The following is an 8,867-nucleotide window of genomic DNA, read 5'->3' on the forward strand; positions in this document are numbered from 1 at the left end:
TGCCTATATCTTTGTCTAGGAGTCTAGAGAAAATCTTGGGTGTCACAGTAACACAATAACTATTATTGTGTTCCATGGGCTTTTTTTTTTAAAAAAAAAAGAGAATTTGTTATCAATTATTGTTGTAACACCTTAATTTATGGTGTTACTTGTAACACCCAAGCCTCTCTCTAAAACATATTTGAAACAAAACACTACTTGCACCATCAATATTGAGATTTAAATGGTGTTCTTGTTTTGGAATTGAGCACATGTGTAAGTCTCATTCGCTTTGTTTTTTAGCAGTGTAAATCAGTCTTAGGGAGTGTTTATAAATACTCGACCCGCACGGGCCGACCCCTACCCGCCCCGACCCGCAAAGAAAAAATCAAAATTTTAGGGATTGGTACCCGACTCATTACAAACAAATTCTTATAGGGTACCTGACCCGACCCGGTAACATGTTTTTTTTAATAAAAAAATCGACAATTGTTGTTGAGAATCTTGAGATGTTGACATTTTTTTAACATAATGTCCCTTTATTCAACCTAAAAACATTATTAAATGTTCTGTATCAGTGTAGTTAAATGTTGTTATTTGATGTGTATCATTGTAATCTATCATTGTTAAATGTTGTCGCAATTTTCAAGTAACCAAATATGATAAAATGATAATGGCAGTTGGTAGAAAATCAATACAAACTTATTGGTAGTCAATTTCTAAATTATACAAATTACAAATGCATTGTATAATAGTCTTAACAAAAAATAACCAAGTGAAAAAAAGATTGACCGGGTATGACGAGTACCCGTTGACCCGACCCGTTACATTCCGGGTACCTGGAGTTTAAGAGTCGGGTAACGGACACCCTAAAGTGTGACCTGCATTTCCGGGTACCTGAAAGTCCGGGTACTCGATTTTGAATACCCCTAGACTCTTAACCTATACTTTAATAAACTCTTAACCTATACTTTAATCTTAATTTATATGTTAAAATATAATCAAATGAAATTTTTTTTAATTGAACTAATGCAAATTTTATCCTTTTTTAAAAAAGCATTTTCCTTTTGAACTTTATAAGTAAGAATTTTGGCAGGAATTTATAAGCAAGAACTTTTGAAAAATTGGAGATGAGTACTAAAATCAATTTTCTTAGAACAAATGAAAGAGAGAATGATATATTGTTCTTCATGTCTTCGTTTTTTGAATGAGGGTTTTTCATAGAAGTAAGAAAAATAGTAGAAACTAAAAAAATATTAGTTATGAATTCAATTTTTACAAAAGCAAAGATATGAAGTATTTTCTCCATTTCGCAATACTTTTAACAGATATCAACAGTATGTTACTATTAATTGCAAGTATTGTAGAATATATAGATAATAGTAAAAATGTCCATTAGTTTAAAGTGTGAACCACACATGTAAGACTACCATTTTCAATACATAACACACACAAAGTTCACACAATGCACCTAATAAAACAAACCCAACCTCAACAACAAAAAAAATACAGTTGCCATGAACAACTAGTCAACCCAAAATTTAACTATATCTATTGTCTTAACCCAAGCCCAATTACTTGGCAAACCTCAAAACCATGTCATAATAATGGTTTGGATCCAAATTAGGTTCATATGTATCCATATTTGTCGTCACGGATTTGGATCCGTTTATAATTATAAATGGTTTATTTGCAAAATACTCACAACATTATGAAATAAAAATTTAATAAAATAATTAATTAAATGAGTTTTTTTAATCATCATTGAAATAGAAATTTAACTAATATATTATTAATAATAAAAGCGGGTAAAATAGGTCAGTCTTAATACAGGTCTAAAACTCTAATATCTTTTAAGAACTATATCTATTAAAACGAATACAAATCCTCAAATGCTTCCAATATGCATTGTCATCTTCCCTTATTTCACAAACTTTCCAAAACAAAATGGTGCAAAAGTTGAATAATTCTAGCCGTTACAAACATTATTCCCTCCATAACTTACTCCACTAAGTCTAAGTACCATATTAATGAGCTTAACAAATGCTAAACACCCAACATTTTTTCCAAATTAATTATTGCAATTTTGAATAAATTTAGCCGTTAGAACAACTTAACACTCTTGTATAAAAATCCTCACTATTAAGATTTTAGTATATAAAATAAAATTCATGCTCAAAGATTAATAAATTCTTAGAACTAAATTTTTAATTAGATTATTCATAATTATATAAAAGGTTGAGTATAACATAATGCCTAATAATATTATGAGAATGCTTCAGGTATTATATGCTCTTTATATTTTCACCTTATAAACTTTCAAGATTGCATCGCTAAGCTATATTATGGTCCTCTACTACTAGCCCTTAATAGTGAGAATGTATTACCACCAAAAAATGTTTTTTAGTGAAATATATTTTTACAACATTGTAACAAGTCGTGCTATTTATTATTTATTATTGTCCTTTAATTTTGAGCGCGATTGATATAAATATTACAGCGAATATACTCTAAAGTATTTGAGCTATTGTCTGTAAGAGTACAGTCTAAAACGTAAAAAGATTTCAAGATTGAAAAATTTTACATGCTTGTCATGTTTAAATCTCTCAATTTCATACGTTTAATTCGTGTACATATACTTTTACGCATGCTCTCATAATATCAAATTATCACACATTAACTTCAAATAATCAAACTATTTGTTATCTTTCTCAAACTAATCCCGAATATAGGATTAACATAGAGTAATCATAAGTTCATAACTTTTTTCTCTGTTTTTGTTAATCGTGTGCGCTTTTCTTAAATAATTATGTTTTTTATATATTCTGAATATTTCCTTGTTAAAAATGTGTAACTTGCAAAGTGAGCCTATATTATAACTATTATTATTGAATATTATAAGCCCCGTTGTGAACCTTTTTATAAATCGGTTTTTTTGAATTACACTCTTTAATTTATACGTTAACAACATTGTCTTAAATAGTGTAAAAAAAACTCTCTATGCAACCCTTTATATATATATAAAAATAAAAATAAAAAAAAGAACCCCGTTAATTTCATTTCATTGTAATGATGCAGAAAATTCCAATACATTTGAGGGAAAATGCAGCTAATACGTTACACTATGAAGCACATTGTCGAGTTATAGATCCAGTTTATAATTGTGTTGGGACCATTTATGAGTTACATCAAGAGCTAATTGTGGCCCATAACCAATCGTCAAGACTCGAGCCTGTGAAAATTTAAATAAAATAAGAAGTTTTAACAACTTAATTTCAAAAATAAGCTTCGTGAAAACTTAATTCTCAAAATAAGCGTCCGTACATCCAAACCTAACCTTGGAGTAAGTCGCTGTTACTAACAGCGACTTAAATAAATAAATATATATATATATATATATATATATATATATATATATATATATATATATATATATATATATATATATATATATATATATATATATATATATATATATATATATATATATATATATATATATATATTTAAGTCGCTGTTAGTAACAGCGACTTAATGCGTTTTAAGTTTCCAATTCTCAGTTACTTCCTCATTCCAACCTACAAGATTAAGGAGTTGATCAGTTATAACCTTAAAGTCGCTGTTACTAACAGCGACTTAAGGAAGTGACTGGTCAACTCCCTAAGTCGTTGTTAGTAACAGCGACTATGGCTTTTAATTTTTTTTTTTTGTCTTTTTCTGTTAGTAACAGTGACTTACTTCAAGACTAAATTTTGATGTACGGACGCTTATTTTGGGAATTAAGTTTTCACGAAGCTTATTTTTGGAATTAAGTTGTTAAATAATCTTATTTTATTCAAATTTTCCCAAGATTGTTGTGGTTCTCACTACTTTTGGGCCCCCACAAAATTATATTGGTGATTCGCAATTTCAAGTAGAAGAGTACTTTCCGAAAATTTGAAAAAAGTAAGACGATTCAAAAACTTATTTCCCAAAATAAGCTCCGTGAAAACTTATTTCCCAAAATAAGCGTCCGTACATCCAAACCTAGGTTTGGGAAGAGTCGCTGTTAGTAACTGCGAAAGAGCAAAAAAAAAAAAATTAAAAGCCCAAAGTCGCTTTAGTAACAGCGACTTAAGGAGTTGACCAGTCAACTCCTTAAGTTGCTGTTACTAACAGCGACTTATTAAAATCACATTCAATCCTTCAACTAACTCATCAAATTCCAAATTTGTACCACTAATTAGTTCTGTAATCTTCCAAGATAGATCTAAGGTATTTTTTTTTGTGTTTTTTTTAAAGTTTCGAAAATATAGGGTTTATTGAATTTTAATCAACCTTCACATTAATGTAAGTTCAAAAGCTTGCAATTAACTAATTTTTGTTGATCTACAGCTTATTGAGGTACGTTTTTATTTTAAATTTTGTTATTTGGTGTTGATTTCAAAATGTATCTCACGTTTGGTGGTCATTTACACTTAAACTCTACGAAAATGTCGAATGTAGTTGTTATTTACCTTGATCTTCATAATTAAAAGTTTGTTCGAGAATTTGTTGTTGAATTTAAAATGTATAGTGGTCATATATTTATGAACATGATGGTGATGTTGATTTTGTATGTGCTGTTATAGAAATGGATTCATTTCGTGTGACCGTTGTATGCTTTTGGAATGGTTCTATTCGATCAACTAGTAACAATGTTAAGTATGTTGGGGGAAGACGTAAACTGTTTGCATGCAACTCATACATGGATTTGAATGAATTTAAACATTTTATATGCTCTAAGATTGGCATTGACACTACAAGAAGTACTGTTAATTTAAGTTTTAAGTACAATATGAGCGTAGATTTGTTAGCTTTTCTGGTTGAGGATGAGGAGGCTATGCAATGTGGGAGTATTCAAGATCTACCCCTACTCCTTCTTTAGAGTTATATGTAGAGTTATATAGTGAGAGTAATGAATTCGTTGAAGCTCCTTCTGAGGATGATTTGGTTGTTGACGAGGAGGCTCTTGCTAATGACATGACCTTAGAAAACATTCCAATAATCATTGCTCCTACACCCTATGCAATGGTTCCCCCTCTAGATGAACACATTGAGGACAACTCTTGGAGGTCTTGGGATTGTGATACAACCTACACCGACGAAGGAGAGTTTCAAAAGGGTATGATGTTTGATAACAAGGATGCCTTGTTGGACGCGATTAGATTGTATCATATTCGTAGGAACGTTGAGTACCGAACTGAGACTTCAAATAAAACTGTGCTGACGTTGAAGTGTAAGAGAGGGTGTGGTTGGAGGCTTAGGGCTAGGAAGAGCTCCTATTCAACATCATGGGAGATTGTTACGTATAAAGGGAAGCATGGGGGTTGTGTATTAAGTATTGAAAACGTGTCAGCTGGGCACATTCACTTGACATCTTCTGTGATTTACAATCTTATTAGAAATTGTGTTGCTCAAGATCCATCAATTAAGGTCTCTGTTGTGCGTCAAATGGTGAAAGACCAATTCGGTGTCGAAGTGATCTATAAGCGGGCATGGTGTGCTAAACAGCAAGCCCTTTTCTCCATCTATGGTACATGGGAAGATTCTTATCCTCTTCTCCGTCAAATGGTGAAAGACCAATTTGGTGTCGAAGTGACCTATAGTCCAGGGTTATGCGTTATTTCCAATAGACATGCGGGCATTCTAGCAACCATGGAGGAGCCGGAATGGCAACCTCTGAACGCCCATCATATGTTTTGCTTGCGGCATTTGTTACGCAACTTCAATCGTCAAATGGGTAATGTGAAGTTGAAGAAGATGTATGGAAGGACTGCAGAGCAAAGACAACCACATAAGGTCGTCGAGGGATTGAATGCCATTGGTGTTGCTAATCGGGAAGCACTTTTTTGGATTGATCAAGTTGGTGAAATGTCTAAATGGTCAATATGTCACGATGGAGGGTATAGGTATGGTGTTACTAATACCAACTTGGCCGAAGTATTCAATAACGTGATGAAGGGTGTGCGTTTCTTGCCTATAACCACTCTTGTGGAGTTCACCTTCTATCGTGTTAATGATTACTTTGTTAAAAGACGCGAGAATGCGAACGCGTGGCTAATTGGGGGAAATAAATACACTTCACACGCCACTAGGATTATAACCCGTAACACCGAGAAGGCAAACTACCATGACATCGTCGCATTCGACTACAGACGAGGCCTTTTCCAAGTTAAGACTGGACGTGGTAATAGAGGATCCGCCAAGGGTGGTAAAATACAAAGTGTAGATATGAGAGAGATGAAATGCACTTGTAACAAACCCTTCATATATCACTTACCTTGTTCGCATGTTCTTGCCGTATGTATTAAACAACACTTATCCTACGAGCGTTTCGTGGACTCCTACTACATGACCCAGAGCTATGTTAACACATATGCATCCATATTCTCGCCGTTGATTGATAAGAGGTCATGGCCTCAATACACCGGTGTTGAGGTACTACACGATCCAGATCACATTCGTGGATTAGGAAGACCTAAGTCCAGGAGGATAACGAACGAAATGGACGAAGGATCGCGAAGACGCAACGCTTGCCGTCGTTGTGGTAGTGACGGTCATAACACTAGAACTTGTACATCAAGGTAAACAGTACTTGTATTTGACTATATCAAACAAATAAATAACTTAATTAAACAAATTAGTACCTTTTAATTATTTTTTGCAATACATAACGCTTAGTTATTGTTGAATTGCAGCAGAGATGGATCCAGCAGCTCCAGGCCCTCTCGACCATAGTGTCCTTACGATGTAGGCGAATCACAGGAGCAGTGTGCTATGGGATATACAGGTTATTGAACTTACCCCTTTTGAATTTAGTACTTCACACTACTTTATCTTGAAGCTAACATAATATTTGGATTTAGGTGTCCGACACGGAGACCATATACATCAGGCATCCCGATTCAGCTCCGTGGGCCATTGACGCAAGGATTGTCCCGTACCTTCAGCTTGCGAGGTTGCATGACTTCCACCTGATCGCGTACGGGAGAGTCGATCGGGCGCTAGTCACGACTTCAGTCGAGCGATGGCGCCAGGAGACTCAAACCTTCCACCTACCTGTAGGTGAGGCTACGGTCACATTACTTGACGTAGCTGTGCTTACACGGCTTCCCATCGAGGGACATGCCGTGTGCATCGGTGGACGCCAATTTGAAAGCTGGCAAGACAAAGTCCATAGATTACTAGGAGTCTGACCTCCGGCAGAGGTAACCAAAGGGAGTAGCCTGCGCGTAACATAGCTTGCACGGAACTTCTCGCACCTCCCTGAAGGTGCTGATGACGCCACCGTTGAGAGATACGCTAGGGCGTATCTCTTTTATCTGATTGGTGCTGTCTTGTTCTCCGACAAGACTGGTAACCGGGTACAACTATTGTACTTGACGTTGCTTGATGCGCCATGGGAGGTCATCTCCGGGTACAGCTGGGGTTCGACAGCCCTTGCGTATCTGTACAGGAGGCTTTGTGAAGCTTCACGAAAGAACGTGAAGGAGATCGCTGGGCCCCTGATAATACTGCAGGTAATACTAAGTTTTCATGTTACCATTTTGTTTCATTTATTACATATTTTTGTGTTTAATTTTACTTACTTATAATGGTAATTCATAGCTTTGGGCATGGGAGCATGTCCTCATTGGTCAACCGATGAGGAATGTGGGACGTGGTGCATTTGTGCCACCACTACTTCCTCCTCCGCATGTGCCATATGGATCGCGTTGGTCCTTTGAAAGACGAACCAGGACCCACACTGGATCGGGTGTGGGGTTCTACCGCGATCAACTCGATCTACTACGAGCTGACCAGGTAACAACTTCACTACAACTTGTTTTGTAACTATCACATTGTGTAATTTATTAATCGAATTTTCACGTTTAGTTTCGATGGGACCCTTACCCCGCTGAGGCGTACGCTGCATTGCCTCAACACTCGGGCATATTTTCAGGGGCGTGGAGAGCATCTGTACCTCTGATCTGCTTTGACATAGTCGAAGTGCATCTCCCTGAGCGCATACTGCGCCAATTTGGGATGGTACAGGGCATCCCGCCGCCATGTGACACAGAGGCTGAGCTCCACCACTCACGCAAGGGTCGGGATCCCAAGAACTAGTTGTAGGTCAACTGGCGCCATGTCGCTCTTTGGGAGCACATGCTAGAGCTAGTGGCCCAAGGTGAGCCGATTGACGCTGCAGGCGCAACTACTACGACGGATTACATGCCGTGGTTCCTCTCCATCTCTCGTTGATGGATGACACCACGAGGTATCATGGCGGCAGCCCAGTACGCTCTCGCAGCACCGAAGATGACACATTTTGTAAGTATTCTTCAACATTGATTATTATCCATATATATAGAACTTACACGTTATACACTTCATTAATAATTAACTCTTACTGCAGGCACAGGGCATTGCATCAGTCATCAGCTCCTCCTAAGAGGAGCCCGTACGAGAGATTGCCCAAGGCATACTCCTAGGCACGCAGTTTCAACACTTCATTCCGGAAGTGACTGCGCCCCACATCACTTCGTACGAGTCATCTCCTCATGACCCCGACGTTCATCTTGAGGAGCTTGACTTAACGTGCCTGGACTACGGTGCCGGGTCCTCGCAGGGTGCCACATCATCACATTATCAATCACCTCCCCTACCCGAGCGTCATGCGACGGCCTCTTACTATCGTAGGAGGCGTCGTAAACCGTCACAGTTAGACAGGGTACAGGAGGAGGATTAGCATTTGAAAACTGTTTGTAATTATTGAACATTTGTACATACTCAATATTTGTAACAGTTGGTCTTTTGTGTGTAAATTGTAACATATATGTAGATGTATATATTTTAAAAGTAGTATCACACGTTTATTATGAATGAAT

Source organism: Amaranthus tricolor, chromosome 8, assembly GCF_026212465.1.
Source record: "Amaranthus tricolor cultivar Red isolate AtriRed21 chromosome 8, ASM2621246v1, whole genome shotgun sequence".
NCBI classification, from domain to species: Eukaryota; Viridiplantae; Streptophyta; class Magnoliopsida; order Caryophyllales; family Amaranthaceae; genus Amaranthus; species Amaranthus tricolor.